Source organism: Xyrauchen texanus, chromosome 17, assembly GCF_025860055.1.
Source record: "Xyrauchen texanus isolate HMW12.3.18 chromosome 17, RBS_HiC_50CHRs, whole genome shotgun sequence".
Taxonomy (NCBI): Eukaryota; Metazoa; Chordata; class Actinopteri; order Cypriniformes; family Catostomidae; genus Xyrauchen; species Xyrauchen texanus.
Genome location: NC_068292.1, coordinates 36,119,881 through 36,135,662, shown reverse-complemented (window position 1 = coordinate 36,135,662; position 15,782 = coordinate 36,119,881).

The following is a 15,782-nucleotide window of genomic DNA, read 5'->3' as shown; positions in this document are numbered from 1 at the left end:
CCCATTCCTCCAGACAGAACTAGTGTAACTTTGTAGGCCTCCTTGCTTGCACATGCTTTTTCAGTTCTGCCCACACATTTTCTATCGGATTGAGGTCAGGGCTTTGTGATGGAACTCCAATGCATTAACTTTGTTGTCCTTAAGCCATTTTGCCACAACATTGGAGGTATGCTTGAGGTCATTGTCCATTTTAAAGACCAATTTGTGACCGGGCTTTAACTTCCTGGCTGATGTCTTAAGATATTGCTTCAATATATCCACATCATTTTCCCTTCCTCATGATGACATCTATTTTGTGAAGTGCACCAGTCCCTCCTGCTGCAAATCACCCCCACAACATGATGCTGCCACCTCAACGCTTCACGGTTCGGATGTTCTTCGGCATGCAAGCCTCACCCTTTTACCTCCAAACATAACAATGGTCATTATGGCCAAACAGCTCAACATTTGTTTCATTAGATCAGAGGACATTTCTCCAAAAAGTAAGATCTTTGTCCCCATGTGCACTTGCAAACCGTAGTCTGGCTTTTTTATGGTGGTTTTGGAGCAGTGGCTTCTTCTTTGCTGAGCAGCCTTTGAGCTTATATTAATATAGGATTTGTTTTACCGTGAATATAGATACTTGTCTGCATGTTTCCTCCAGCATCTTCACAAGGTACTTTGCTGTTCTGTGATTGATTTGCACTTTTCACACCAAACTACATTCATCTCTAGGAGACAGAATGTGTCTCCTTCCTAAGCGGTATGATGGCTGCGTGGTACCAAGTTTTCACTTGCATACTATTGTTTGGAGAGATGAACGTGGTACCTTCATGCATTTGGAAATGGCTCCCAAGGATGAACCAGACTTGTGGAGGTCTATAATCTTTTTTGGCTGAATTCTTTTGATTTTCCCATTATGTTAACCAAAGAGGCACTGAGTTTGATGTTAGGCCTTAAAATACATCCACCGGTAAACCTCAAATTCAGTACACCTCCTATCAGAAGCTAAATGGCTAATTTCCTAAAGGCTTGCTATCATTTCATGCTTAAAGGCACAGTTAACTTAGTGTATGTAAACTTCTGTGAAAGTGAAACAATCTGTCTGTAAAAAGTTGTTGGAAAAACTACTCATGTCATGCACAAAGTAGATGTCCTAAACGACTTGCCAAAACTATAGTTTGCTAATATTAAATCTGTGGAGTGGTTAAAAAATTAGTTTTAATGACTTCAACCTAAGTGTATGTAAACTTCTGACTTCAACTGTATATCTATTTTTTCTGTATTAATGCCATTTATGTTATAATAACACTGTACAGTTGATTATCTCCAATGAAAATGAACATTACTGTCATTTATACAGCGATGTTGTTGATTAATAACAGCTGTGCTTCAATTAGTGAGCTCGTTAACATGTTGCAGGTGACTGAATAACAAGTGTCCCAATGTTCAGTGGATGAACACCCTTGTCATTGCCCAAATGTTTATTCACGATATACTGAATCATGACATAGGGAGCTCAGGAACTAATTGAGGCACAGTAAGTGTTAAAGTCTGGAACTGAGATCAGCATACATCTTTCCTGTGAGTTTATCACCGTTGAAGTTACATGTCTATAATGTGCAAGCAGTGTTTCACATTCTGAAGTTAAACAAAATCAGTGAGCACTGTGGGAAATGTCCCAAAAGGTTAATTTGCATGTATGGTATACATCAACAACATCAGGAGAAATGTACCCTTTTGAAATATAAGCATTTTGTGTAAATTGTGTAAAACACCAATCAACTCTGCGATTATGTACTCTCAGCACTGTTGCCCTCTTCTGGTCATAAATTACAAGGCAAATCATGATTGCTGGTCCTGCAGGAAACGTCTACAACAGAATGCAAGAAATGAAATGATGAAAAAGTAGAGGAATAAACAGGGAGGTTCCCTCTGTATAAGAGAATGAAGATTAGAGAGGTGGAGTCTGAGGCCTGAAGAACATTCAAGACTTTTTGGAATGTGTTATCAGCAAGCTACTTTTCAAACACTATGCTGATCAATCCCTGACAGTCAAATTAATTCTGACAGTAGTATTTGGGTGACTCCCATGTCATGTGATCATCAGTGAGATGAATTTGTAAATACACAAGCAAAGTGAGACCCAAACATTGACTTGCCTGTAGTCATGGGGTCAAGCCTCTTGGTCCTACCCAGTCAATGCAAGAAGCACATTTCTGATGCAGGAAGATAACTGATTAACACCTTTAGGGACATTAGGAGGACACTGGGTTTTTGAAACATAAAAAGTGCTGCCTCAAGCAGTATATCCAAAAGGTAGGAAGGCATCCTGTCAACTTAGATGCCTCCATCTGGCAGATTATTAAATGCAGTTTTTCATAGTCAGTTTGCGGACTATGACAACCTACAATACTGTATTTACAATTTGACGGTTGATTGAAAGAAAAAACTGACTACCCTAGTCTGACAGCAGAAAATGTTTAATTTTATTTTTCAACAAAATCACATGCGGAAAGTGTGCAAGCACTGTGCACATGACAAAATGTACGTAATGTGTATGGTGCACAAGACATACCAGCATGCGGACAACTGAAGTATACTCTGACCTTAATCCGAACATAGGTTGATTTCTATGAAAACTGTAAACACCGTTTCTCTGGCGCTATAAATATATTGCTGTTTGTTTGAGCTTCCCGACCGCTAACAGAGCAATTTTGACTCAACAAATGGCGTGAATTTGGGACCAACTATTTGTTTGATCAACGGCAGATGGGAAGAGTGTTCGAGAGAAGGGCTGATTTTTTACATGATATGCCAATTAATTAATGAAATAAATTGCATCTATACATTTTTGCTGAGAAAGACACTCAAATAACAGCAATTCAATACAAATGACTACATAACTATCATTATATTTAAATCATTATTAATATATATATTCTAAATATATAAATTCAGATAATTGCATTACATTATTGTGGCAGAGAATTCAGGTATTGATAAGACAATACAAAAGTTGGCTTTCAGTCACTATATTATTTATCTTCATAGCAGTGAACATAAGCCTATCATTGGCCTACCGTCCACAGCAATCAATAAAAAAAATTTAATTAGTCCATTACAGATTAATTATAGGGGCTTTTCCAAGGACTCGTCAATGTACACATGCTTTTGGAGCATCTCACTTTGGTTGCGTCGACTCTCAAATCCCTCTATTCGGAAGAGCACTCCATCTAGATATTTAAACACAAGAACGCATTCTCATTTTGTGCTATCACTAGTGTCAAGCAAGCTTTAGTGTGGTTTGTTCTATACAGCTGTGCATTACCTATACAGCAGGAGTATCGCTTACTGCACCCTGCACAGGAGGCACTTTAAACTTGAATTTGATTGCGGTAGAAATATTCCTTATTAGTGTGGATCTGTAACTGAATTGTTAAATTGATTTGGACATTTTCACTTAGGGGTGTACTCACTTTTGTTGCCAGCAGTTTAGACATTAATGGATGTGTATGGAGTTATTTAGAGGGGACAGAAAATGTACACTGTTATATAAGCTGTACACTCACTAATTTACATTGTAGCAAAGTGTCATTTTTCAGTGTTGTCACATGAAAAGATATAATCAAATATTTACAAAAATGTGAGGTGTGTACTCACTTTTGTGAGATACTAATATATATATTAGAGCTGTCAATCGATTAAAAAATTTAATCGAATTAATTACATGATCGTGATTAATCGCATATACAAATATTTGCTGAGAAAGCCCCTCATATAACAATAATTCAATTTATAATTATTAAATAATTATACATATATACATTATATATATATATATATATATATATATATATATATATATATATATATATATATATATATATATATATATTCAGATAATTAAAATGCTTTACATTCTTGTGGCAGAAGAGTTAATCATTGATAAGACAATACAAAACTAGAAAACAATATATTGTTAACTACCACATTAATGAACATAAGCCAGTCATTGTCATACAGTTCACAGCAATCCATTTCACTAGTGAATTTGTCAATCAGTTCGAGATTTATTATAAGGGCTTGTTTAAGGACCAGTTAATTTCAACAAACATCAGACATCCTTGTGTAACGTCACAGGTGCGTTGCCTCATAAACACATTTTTGTCACCTGTGTCAAGTTAAATATAGTTTAATACTTAGAACACATCTTGAGATCCCTTAGTTAGAATTTGCACTCCAGCAAGTGTTTGAATGCAAGAACGTGACACATGTTTGTGTTCTTCTGTCTGTTTTGTTCCAGGCGCGGATTTATGGGTGGGCCTGGGTGGGCACATGCCCACCCAGATTGACAGGTGGCCCACCCAATCAGATTTAAAATTTTAGATTTCAGATTCAATTTTTTTTAAATTTTTAATAATAATTAATTAATTACTTATTTATTTAATTATAATAGTTTCTTGAGGACATTTAAATTTTAAAATATGTACAGTTGCTATGAAAAATAGCTACAAAAGTTGATATGTCGGCATATCATGTGTCAGTCCAGTTACGCTATCACGCAACGTTAGCACCGACAGTTGGCAGTTACGTGCACCTTTAGAAAGTAGCGGGAACCTACCTAAGCTATGGCTAAACAGCTATCATTGACACTCTTTTTAAAAAAACCATGTCTAGATGATGACATACTTTTGGACCATGTCATACCTGAGGAGGAGGATGGTCGTGAGACACTTAATGGCTCTGGGAATGCCAGTGAAACTGCCGCATTTTTATCAAGTCATGCTAGCGTTAATGTTAACATGAAGGCTGACGCTGCACTCCACCGACACAGACCGCCACCAGCGTCCAAAGAGACAACCGCGATGCCATCGGATCTATCGGCATTGGAGGAACCTGCCACTCAGCCAAAGCTGTCAACATTTCCAGCTACTGTTATAAGTGGAAAACCACGCTCATTCAACAGCAACTGGTATGAGAAATTCAAATGGATTGAATACAGCAAAGAACGGGATGCAGTGTTTTGCAAGGCTTGTAAACATTTTCCGGAGATGCACACAGAGTTTACTTTTATTAAAGATGGCTACAAGAACTGGAAACGTCTCAGAGAAGCCTGCGACAAACATGAAGCAAGCAAGCCCCGTGCTATGGCGCTAACTAAGAAAAAATCGTACATGGTCAGTCATGCACCGCAAAGCCGCGGGACAGTTTTGAACCAGCTGCACGGTGACGCCCCGACATTTGTGGAGCGAAACAGGGAGCATGTTAAAGTTCTGTTGGACATTGCCATGTTGTGTGCCAAGCTGGAAATCCCACTCCGAGGCCACAGAGAAACCGAGGATGCACTTAATAAAGGTAACTTCTTAGAGCTCTTCAAGTTCATGTCAAAATATGCTCCAGAAATTGAAAATAGACTGAACAAGCTGCCCAGAAATGCCACCTTCATGAGCCACCACATCCAGGATGAGTTGCTTGAAGCTGCAGCATCGATCCTACTCCGTAAAATAAAGACTGAACTGCATGGGCAATATTTTGCCATACTTGCGGATGAGTATAAGGATTTAGCTAAACGTGAGCTGGTTGTAGTGTGTGTGCGATTCATACATGGAGGGATCATCAAAGAGCGGGCGGTGGGCTTTGTTGAGGCCGCAGATCTGTCAGCGCAAGGGATATCAAAGAAAATCCTGGAGGTCCTTCAACCACTCGAACTGGATCCTGCTCTCTGCGTCGGGTTCTGTTTCGATGGAGCATCGGTCATGTTGGGGCACAAGGGAGGGGTACAGTTTATTTTGAAAGAAACATTTCCTAAAGCCATCTATGTGCATTGCAACTCTCATTGGCTAAACTTGGTGCTTTGCACCGCCGCTAAAGCGTCCGGACATGTAAGTACTTTTTTTGACACTGTGAATCAAATACACAGCTACTTTACCGGAGCCCATTGCCACTCTCGTTTGGTGGAGGTACAAAAGGAGATGCATCCCAACCGCCAGGTTATGGAGCTGGAGCGTTAGTGTGATACCAGATGGAGCTCAAAATCAGGGTCAGTGCATAAGATTTTGCAGTTGCTCGATGTACTACTAGAGACTCTGGCTGGATTTTCCGAAACTAGTGGACAAAGTAAAATCGAAGCAGACCAGCTGTTGTAGCAGGTGCAAACGAAAAAGTTTATTTTCATGCTTTTAACGTTTTGCAAATTGTTTGAAAACAGCGATTTTGCCACCAAGGGGCTGCAGAGCTCAACGCTATGTGTGACGGACTGTATTTCACTTATTGAAACACTTAAAGCTACATATGCAACTTTCCGAGAGGATTCGAAGGGTGACTTTGTTGAGGTGCTCAGGCTGACAGAGGAGCTGATGGAAAAGTACGAGATAGCTAACTGGGATGCGGTTGCTTCTCATGAACGCAAGCTGCCCTCAAAGTTTCATGACTCTGTTGTTACCACAACACTGGGAAAGACCTCGGCTGTCAGAAGCAATGAGGATTTAAGGGCCCTGTGGAACTGCATCATTGACCGACAGATAACAGAGTTAAACTGCAGGTTTAAATACGACACCTACGGTGTAATGAGAGCCTCGGCCTCTTTCACAGCTGGATCTGCCACTTTTAGAGTGAAAAACATTTTAAATGATCTGTGTGCTTTGTATGGCATTGACATTGCTGATGCTGAACATGCGGTATTCATCCAACACGTCAGACGGAAAATGGATAAGGAGAACTTCCCCACATTAATGGAAGTACTGGATAGCTGCCCTGCCGACATTTTCCCCAACATCAATCGTTTGTTGAGGGCCATCATAACACTGCCTTTAACATCCTGCAGCGTAGAGAGACTTTTCTCCGCAACAAACAGGATCCAAACGCGCCTGAGATCATCAATGCTGACAGGACGCCTGAACAACTTGGCACTTCTGTCGTTTGAAAGAGAACTTATTGACAGTTCGGATTATGATGACATAATCAACGTTTTCAACTCAAAGCCCAGGAGACTCCGCCTGGTTTAGAGCTCAGGTAGGCTGCTGTACAGCACTGTGTTTTTTTATGCTGGCCCGCCGTGGCATTACTGCTTTTTCTGAAAGGATGATCTGATTCTGATACTAGGCTATTAAAACAAAGCATATTCACGTTTAGTTTGGGTGTAGCAACTCTTTTAACGAGTTTTATGCAATGTTAGATCTGTTGCTGTTTATTATTTTATGTGGGGCATCATCTGCCATGCTGTTATCTGTGTTATTCTGCGGGGCGCCCACTTTTTGTGTTGTAATGTTCACCGTCGTCTCCTGCTTTGGCATTTGTTACGTTTGGTGAATGCACTTCTGGCTCTGTTTCTCGAAATAAAGCTGAGTATATTTCCATAGCATACCTGTTTTTTCTGTCATGATTCCTTTTAAATACTGAGTCAGCTCGTTCTCCTGTGAATTTTTTTCTGCACGAGTCAGCCACAGCACGCTCTCCGTGCGCGCACTGACTTACCGTTGTGATAGTCTACATGCGCCATGCGAGTTGCGTGTAATGACAGATAGATGACCTTATGGTTTAAAGCAGGCGGGAGGGCTGACTGACATGAGTACAAGGAATAGGCCTATTTAAATTCACTACCGATCTGCTATAGCTGACATATTTATCAGGCGTGAATAAGCTTAAAAAACCGAGGCCCCTCCATATATTCACCAGGCCCACCTATTAATGACAATCCATATCCGCCACTGTTTTGTTCACTGTATAAACTGTGTGTTGCCACAATTTTAATTACTGCCCTCTGGAGTAAACATGTGGTACTACAAGCTTGAATTCCTCAGGAATCTTCCTTATTACAATCCGGGGGCAGTGTGATTAATTGCGTGTTAACGCGTTATTTTTAATAAAATTAATCACACTGAATTAACTTGTTAAATCGACAGATATATATATATATATATATATATATATATATATATTGATATTAGGGTGAAATGTAACATGGACATGTTCTTGACAGGGTTTATCAAATTCACATAAGTACTTTATTTTCTCATAGGTAGGTTAGATATTACTTATAATTAAATTTGAAATAAAAATTATCTCTCTCATTACAAGAGCTCCATTTGATACAGAGTCAACAAAGGAGAAATAAATAACATCTGAGTGAACTATCTATGCTAAAACCTGCCAAATGTCAGTGGCCATCTGCCAAATGTCTTGTTGTTTTACAGAGCAAGGAAGGAAACGCTGCCCGGTAACTCAACTGTGTGTTACCCAATTGAAGTGGTACAAATGATTTATTAGCAGGTAATAATATGATCCAAAGAGATGTGGGACACATGTGATGCTGTAAATATCTGGGCCTGATACTCTCTATCATCACTGGTTTACACAGACCATTCCAAATACCATTAAAAAGCAAAAGTTCAAAAGTTATGGAGAAGAACTGGACACCCAATCCCAACGGCTCAACATCCCATATCATCATACACAAATAGCATCTGTAAGGAGGGTCCAGCATTTGCCAAAAATGTCATTGTACACATAAAATAAAATTTTAATCTTCCATGGTTTCTAATTCCAGACTGGTGAGCATTGTGCTTTATGCCCAAGCTCACAAAAACTGACGTCTCTTAGTATGCTATTGGTCACAGGGTTAATGCTTTTCAAAAAAACAAAGAGTTTTGATGATGTGCTCCTGTCGTCCACATTATCCGCGTGTGCTTTTTAACAGTTTCTGTAATAAAAAAAATAAAAATCTATGCCAGGTGTAAAGGGGGAATATTATCTTTTATGTTACTCCCAGGTTTCTTGGTTACACCCCTTTAACTTTGCACTTTCCATAGCAGAACTCTACACACCTGTTTTCAGTGGCAGCCATGCTGAAACATTCTGCTGCTGAACTTTGTAAAGCATGTAATTCCTAACATGTTTAGTTCTGACAAGCCATCATGAGTTCTCTCTTGATTTGGAACAAGCAGGGCATTTTTCTTGTCCCTGCTGTGCAAGTGCATCTGTACAAGGAGCTCTCCACTGTGCACTAAATTACATCTTAATCAAATAAGCTTCCCTCCCTCAGGAAAATAAACACATCATGATGACTCAAAATTGGCCGGATCTCTGTTCAGTGTTATCATGACTCAATTGATGTGGTGCCCTCATACAAATCTATAGAGCTGAAGAAAAATATCCACCAATAAGGTGGTTGCAAGATGATGTGGCCAGATTCTGGCTGCAACATGAGCTTGTTAAGTTGTTACCTTAATACTTTTCTCAGGTCATGTAAAACCTAAGATTCAAATCTAAACATGAATAAATAAATACAATTTAACAGAAGATTTCAGCTGAGCCTAATCTCTAGTACTACACTTGCATACCTAAAATTCAATTAGCCATCAGAAATCAAAATTGGAATGCAATCACGATTAAACTTCAGAACAATTCTTTCACTGCAGAAAATTTAGTTGCTGCAAATTTTTTACAATAATTTCAATGTTGTGATCTTACCCAGCCTGACAACAGAAAAACAGATTTCATTACTAACACACATTGGACATGGAGGTAAGCTGCCCATCATCTGATGCAGCTCTTGGCAGTTTACTAATGACCAAATTGATTGCTGTAATATACTGTTGAGAAGATAAATAGGGTGGCCACGGATGACATCTGCTAACAATGTAGCATGATTAAATTAATATGCATTTGAAATCTAACCCAGTCAATATGAGGTACCCACTGTGCTCACAAGAGAACATTTCTGCTTCAAACCTTGTTGGTCCTCAGGCTAAAACAAATGCACAGAGTTTTAAAGAAGGGAAGAAGGAAGCACATTTAGCCTAATACATCAATACCGCATTGACCAGAGATAAAATAAGTAATTTTCTGCCTTTTGCAAAGACAATAAACTCAATTAACCAACCGTTTCAGAATTCTACCCTCACATAAGTTGAACTGTTTATATGAGGAGCTTACTCTCATATAGGTTTGAGACTAAAACAGATAGGCTACTGATTCAATTCTTCGTTTTATGTGATTCTACTGTAGTGAATAGGGTCATCTTATCTAGATCTGTGTCGTTCCAAGCCCATGTTGTTATTTTTTTCCAGGGAACACAAAAGGAGAACTTGAATGACAATTCATTGTGACCATGTCTGTCGAGCTACAAAAAAAAGGATGCACAATATATTGAAATTATCGAAATTTCACAAAAGTGCACATTGCGATATGCAAATCAGGTATTTAGGGTAAGGGTTTGAGATGACAATGATTTTAATACAGTAACATTCAAGATGATGCACATAGCAGAAAATGGACTGGGCACGCGATCGTCATTTGGTGTGTGTGTGTGTGTTTGTGCAGTGTGCATAGGCGCTGACTCAAATTATTTTTGTACATCAAAATATTTATGCATTTGTAGCTGTAACCGGTGTGTCTTGTGCTTTCACTCGGTGTTGCATGTGTGTTTGTAGATAATGAGACCAGACACCAGTTTACAAACTCAAACTTGGCTTGTTTATAGGCCGCTGTGGTCTGTGTGAATACACAAAGGATGGGTTTTAATTAATGGATTGTGCCGTGAAATCACTCCTGTTACGAATGGAGGCAGATGAGGAGAGCGGATCTAAATGCAAACTTACTTTTATTAACTGAGACAATCAAGAAACACAAAGGAAAACCCTCAATGGGGAAATGAACATAACACTGAACACACGATGAAAACAAAACGGGCAGGGAACACATACCAGGCTAGCAACATTCAACGATAGACAAGGACTGAACCAAAAACCAGGACACACACACACACACACACACACACACACCCTCCCTCCCTCCCTCCCTAAGGGGCCAATGAACAAACAGAACACCAAACAAGATAACGAGGGAAGAAACAGAGGCAAGTGGCAAGTTAACGAGGGACAGGTGAAAGCAATGACGGAAAACACGAACGCTAACAAAGAGACTATGGAGTTACATACGGGACAAAAGTGAAAACTATGAAATGCAAAAAGTGACAAATGGCAAACAAGAGGGAACAGTGAAACAAGACGAGGTATGCCTAACAGAGCCCCCCCACAAGGATCGGATTCCAGACGATCCGAAATAAATAAAAAACAAATAAAAAAAAAACACCAGGGGCAGACAGACAGACAGACCAGGGGGGCACGAGAGCAGGCAGGAAGTCCAAGGGGGCACAGAGGGCAGGCAGGAGGTCCAAGGGGGCACAGAGGGCAGGCAGGAGGTCCAAGGGGGCACAGAGGGCAGGCAGGGAGTCCTGGGGGGCACAGAGGGCAAGGACAGGTTCAGGTGGTCTGGGAGCTGGCCACAGGGCAAGGGTAGGTTCGGGAGGCCTGGGAGCTGGCCACAGGGCAAGGACCGGTTCAGGAGGCCTGGGAGCTGGCCACAGGGCAAGGACCGGTTTGGGGGACCTGGGAGGAGGCCACTGGACAGGGACTGGGTCAGGGGCCCTGGGAAGAGGCCACAGGACAGGGACTGGGTCAGAAGGCCTGGGAGGAGGCCACAGGACAGGGACTGGGTCAGAAGGCCTGGGAGGAGGCCACAGGACAGGGGCCGGGTCAGGAGACCTGGGCGGAGGCCACAGATCAGGAACAGGGTCAGGGGCCCTGGGAGAAGGCCCTAGAGGCGGAGACCTGGAAGGCTCTGGTGGCGGGGCCGATGGAGGTGGCGCCATAGGAGGCCCTAGAGGCGGAGGCCTGGAAGGCTCTGGAGGCGGAGCCGTAGGAGGCTCGGGAGGCGGAGCCCAGGAAGGCTCGAGAGACTTGAGGAGCGGAATCCTAGAGAGCCCGGGAGGCGGAGCCGTAGGAGGCTCAGGAGGCGGAGCCGTAGGACGCTCGAGAGGTGGAGCCCTAGAAAGCTCTGGAGTCTCTGGGAGGCGGAGCCGTAGGAGGCTCGGGAGGCGGAGCCGTAGGAGGCTCGGGAGGCTTGAGGGGCGGAGCCGTGGAAAGCTCAGAAGTCTCTGGGAGCAGAGCTGAAGGAGGCTCGAGAGGTGGAGCCGTAGGAGGCTCGGGGAGAAGGGCCATAGGAGGCTCGAGAGGCTTGAGAGGCGGAGCTCTGGGAAGCTCGGAGGGCGGAGCTCTGGGAAGCTCAGGAAGCTCGGAAGGCGGAGCTCTGGAAAGCTCGGAAGGCGGAGCTCTGGAAAGCTCAGGGGGTACTGGCAGGCGTGGGCTCGCTGGCCGTGGCAGGCGGAGACTGGGGAGCAGAAGCCTTTCTTTTCCTCCTCCTCCTCCGGGCGGATGAAGCTGGCAGCACTGGCTCGTTGGCCGTGGCCGGCACGGAAAGCCCAGAGGCGGAAACCGGGATCGAGAGAGGTGGCTCCCCGGTAGCGAGCTCCCTCAAGACCAGACTCACATACTCCATCCACGTGAGGTCTCCGGGTCCGGCAATTCCTCTGCCAGTGTCTTGGTAGCCCGAGCCGGTAGATGGTCTTCAGGGATGTGTCGTCAAAGCCGGTGTGGATGGCAACAGTGGAAAAAAAGTGGGAGTACTCGCGGTAGGTCAGATCCACCTGGGCCAGTTCCATAAAGAAAGCTGCTAGATCCATATTTGGCGGTCTATCGTTCTGTTATGAATGGAGGCAGACGAGGAGAGCGGATTTAAATGCAAACTTACTTTTATTAACTGAGACAATCAAGAAACACAAAGGAAAACCCTCAATGGGGAAATGAACATAACACTGAACACACGATGAAAACAAAACTGAGAAAACGGGCAGGGAACACATACCAGGCTAGCAACATTCAACGATAGACAAGGACTGAACCAAAAACCAGGGTATATATACATGAACATAGAACTAAGGGGCCAATGAACAAACAGAACACCAAACAAGATAACGAGGGAAGAAACAGAGGCAAGTGGCAAGTTAACGAGGGACAGGTGAAAGCAATGACGGAAAACACGAGCGCTAACAAAGAGACTATGGAGTTACATACAAAAGTGAAAACTATGGAATGCAAAAAGTGACAAAAATGGCAAACAAGAGGGAACAGTGAAACAAGACGAGGTATGCCTAACACTATCAGTCTCAAGTTCAGTGTGGACAGAAAAGCGCTTCTTTTTCAAAATAAAAGTTCCACATTGAATGAACTCATTTTGAAATACGAACATGAATTGCAGTGTAAAAATTCATTGAAATATTTTACAACACATTATTTTAGGATATCCCACAATATGGTGAAATTAACTTTATATTCATATACTTAAAAAACAAACAAAAAATACAAATAATTGAAGATTAATTTTAATATCTGCTACATAGCTAATTGTAAAACTACATATTATCAAATCCCTTTATTGTCACTCAAACATATACACACGTGCAACAGTGCGTGAAAGCCTTGGGTGCAGTTCCAAGCAACATAGCAGTCATGACATTGACAAGACAATTTACAATAAACATCAGATTTACACAACACAATTACAATTTACACTACATAATACACACATAATTTCTCACAACACAATAGACAAATAATAATATACAATGTACAGTATACAATACACACAATATAGAATACACAGTACAATACAAATAGTATATATAAAATATACAGTAGGTTGTATGTGCTGTATTGACTTTCAGGCTGTCGGTTGATAGTCAGTTGCCAGTGTGTTGTTAAGAGAGAATATGTTTATGACAGTCCAGTGTAAGATTAATAAAGTGCAGTGCTGATGTATATTGATCGTGAGAGATCCAGAGTTCAAAAGTCTGATTGCTTGTGGGAAGAAGCTGTCATGAAGTTGGCTGGTGCGGGTCCTGATGCTACGATACCGCCTGTCTGATGGTAGCACTGAGAGCAGCCCATGGCTCGTGTCGCTGGAGTCTCTGATGATCCTCCGAGCTGTGGTGGTTCATTCCAAACTTCCTCAGCCATCTCAGGAAGAAGAGCCACTGGTAAGCCTTCACAACGGCCTCAGTGTGGACGGACCATGTGAGTTCCTTAATGATGTGGACATCGAGGAACTTGAAGCTGCTGACTCTCTCCACCGGTGCTCCATTGATGGTGATGGGGCTGCGTTCTCTGGCTTTTCTCCTGAAATCCACCACAAGCTACTTGGTCTTGTTGAGGGAGAGGTTGTGCTCCGGACACCAGAGTGTCAGAGTGTTTCATCCTTGTCAGTGATCAGACCTACCACCGTCATATCGTCAGCAAACATAATGATGGCATTGGAGCTATGTTTTGCCACTTAGTCATGTGTGTATAGGGAATACAGGAGTAGGCTGAGAACACAGCCCTGCAGGGCTCCAGTGTTGATGGTCAGTGATGAGGAGATGTTGCTGCCCATTCTAACCACCTGACGTCTGCTTGACAGGAACTCCAGGATCCAGCTGCACAGAGAGCTGTGAATTCCAAATGCAATTTGGAACAAAAGACAACTATATTTGTGATCTCTGGGATAGATGTTCCTTTTTTATTCCAATCAAATTCAGTAATATTTGGGTGGTGGGTGTTCCGACATTTGTCATAAACATCATCATAAAATTATCTTATCCCACATCACATTTTTCCAACAATGTATTGCATTTGTCCTCCATATCATGCAGCCCTATCCTAAAAGGACAAAATAACCCATAAAAACATCACTAAATTAGTATATGACTCGCACACTTCATTCCAAGACTTCTAAAGCCATATACGATAGATTTGTGTGAGGAACTGACAGAAATTGGAATATGTTATTCACTGAAAATCTTACGTTCTGCATTGTACGGATTTCAAATGCCTTGGAATACAGATATACAAGTCAATTGAACTATAAGTTTATAGTGCTTTTATGGTTTGTTTTTTTGGAGGTTAACATAAGAGGTCCCTATATATTGTCATTGTTTAAAAAAGTGCTGTGTGAAGATAAAAATACTCCTTATGTGTTCTACACAAAATAAAATATCAGCATTCAGGTTTGGAAGGTCAATACTGATGGTGGACAATTTCATTATGGACTAATGCAGAAACTAATGCAGTTTATGCCTCTTAATTAGTATGGTTGCTATGCATACCTTGGCGACAGCTCTGACATGGTGAATTTTGATGGTTGCCATTTTCTCCTCAAAGGCTTTGACCCTGGACTCCTCTGCCAGACGATGTAGGAAAATCAGAAGATTCAGCTGGGCCTATGGACACAAACAATTTTTTTAGCTGAACACTAACATAGCTGCATTTTAAATTTTTGTAACCCAGACTTTATGAAGAAGAATTCTGCTGAGGTTAAGTCGGCAAATTCCTCCACAAATTAGGCAGAAAGCATATCAGTTTCTCTTAACCAAAAATATATATGCAGCTAAAACTAAACCAGAGCTCAAAAGAACCACAATGCTTGAGTGATGGACAACCATGTAATAATTTCAAGAGGCTCTATGTGACTTTGTGCTTAAAAGGCCAAACGTTGGGAGTCAAGAGGCCTAACCAATATTTTGAGTGACTGAAGTGAACATCATACTCTGTTGTTCATGACCTGGTTCTGTCAGGTGTAGAGTATTGAAGCTTGCCCTACCTGTGCATGGATCGGCAGATAAGTACAACAGTGAAGGAAGATTATATTACAGGAACTGATAGGCAGGTCCAACAGGAGTGGGGGGTCCACGAAAGATGATAAATCTTCCAGGCCTCCCCAAAGACACAGGTTCTTGTGCAACCTTGTCGGATTAGTCCAGGAAATTGTTTCATTTTCAGCACTTCATCTGTGTTACTGCATCTTGTCACAAGATGCTGAATGGGGGTCTACACTTGGGAAGTGGTTTACAGATCAGGCCTGAGCTCCTGTCTATAGATGGGTTTTCAACCAAATATATTTTTAAGATCATTTCTATCATTTCCATCCAC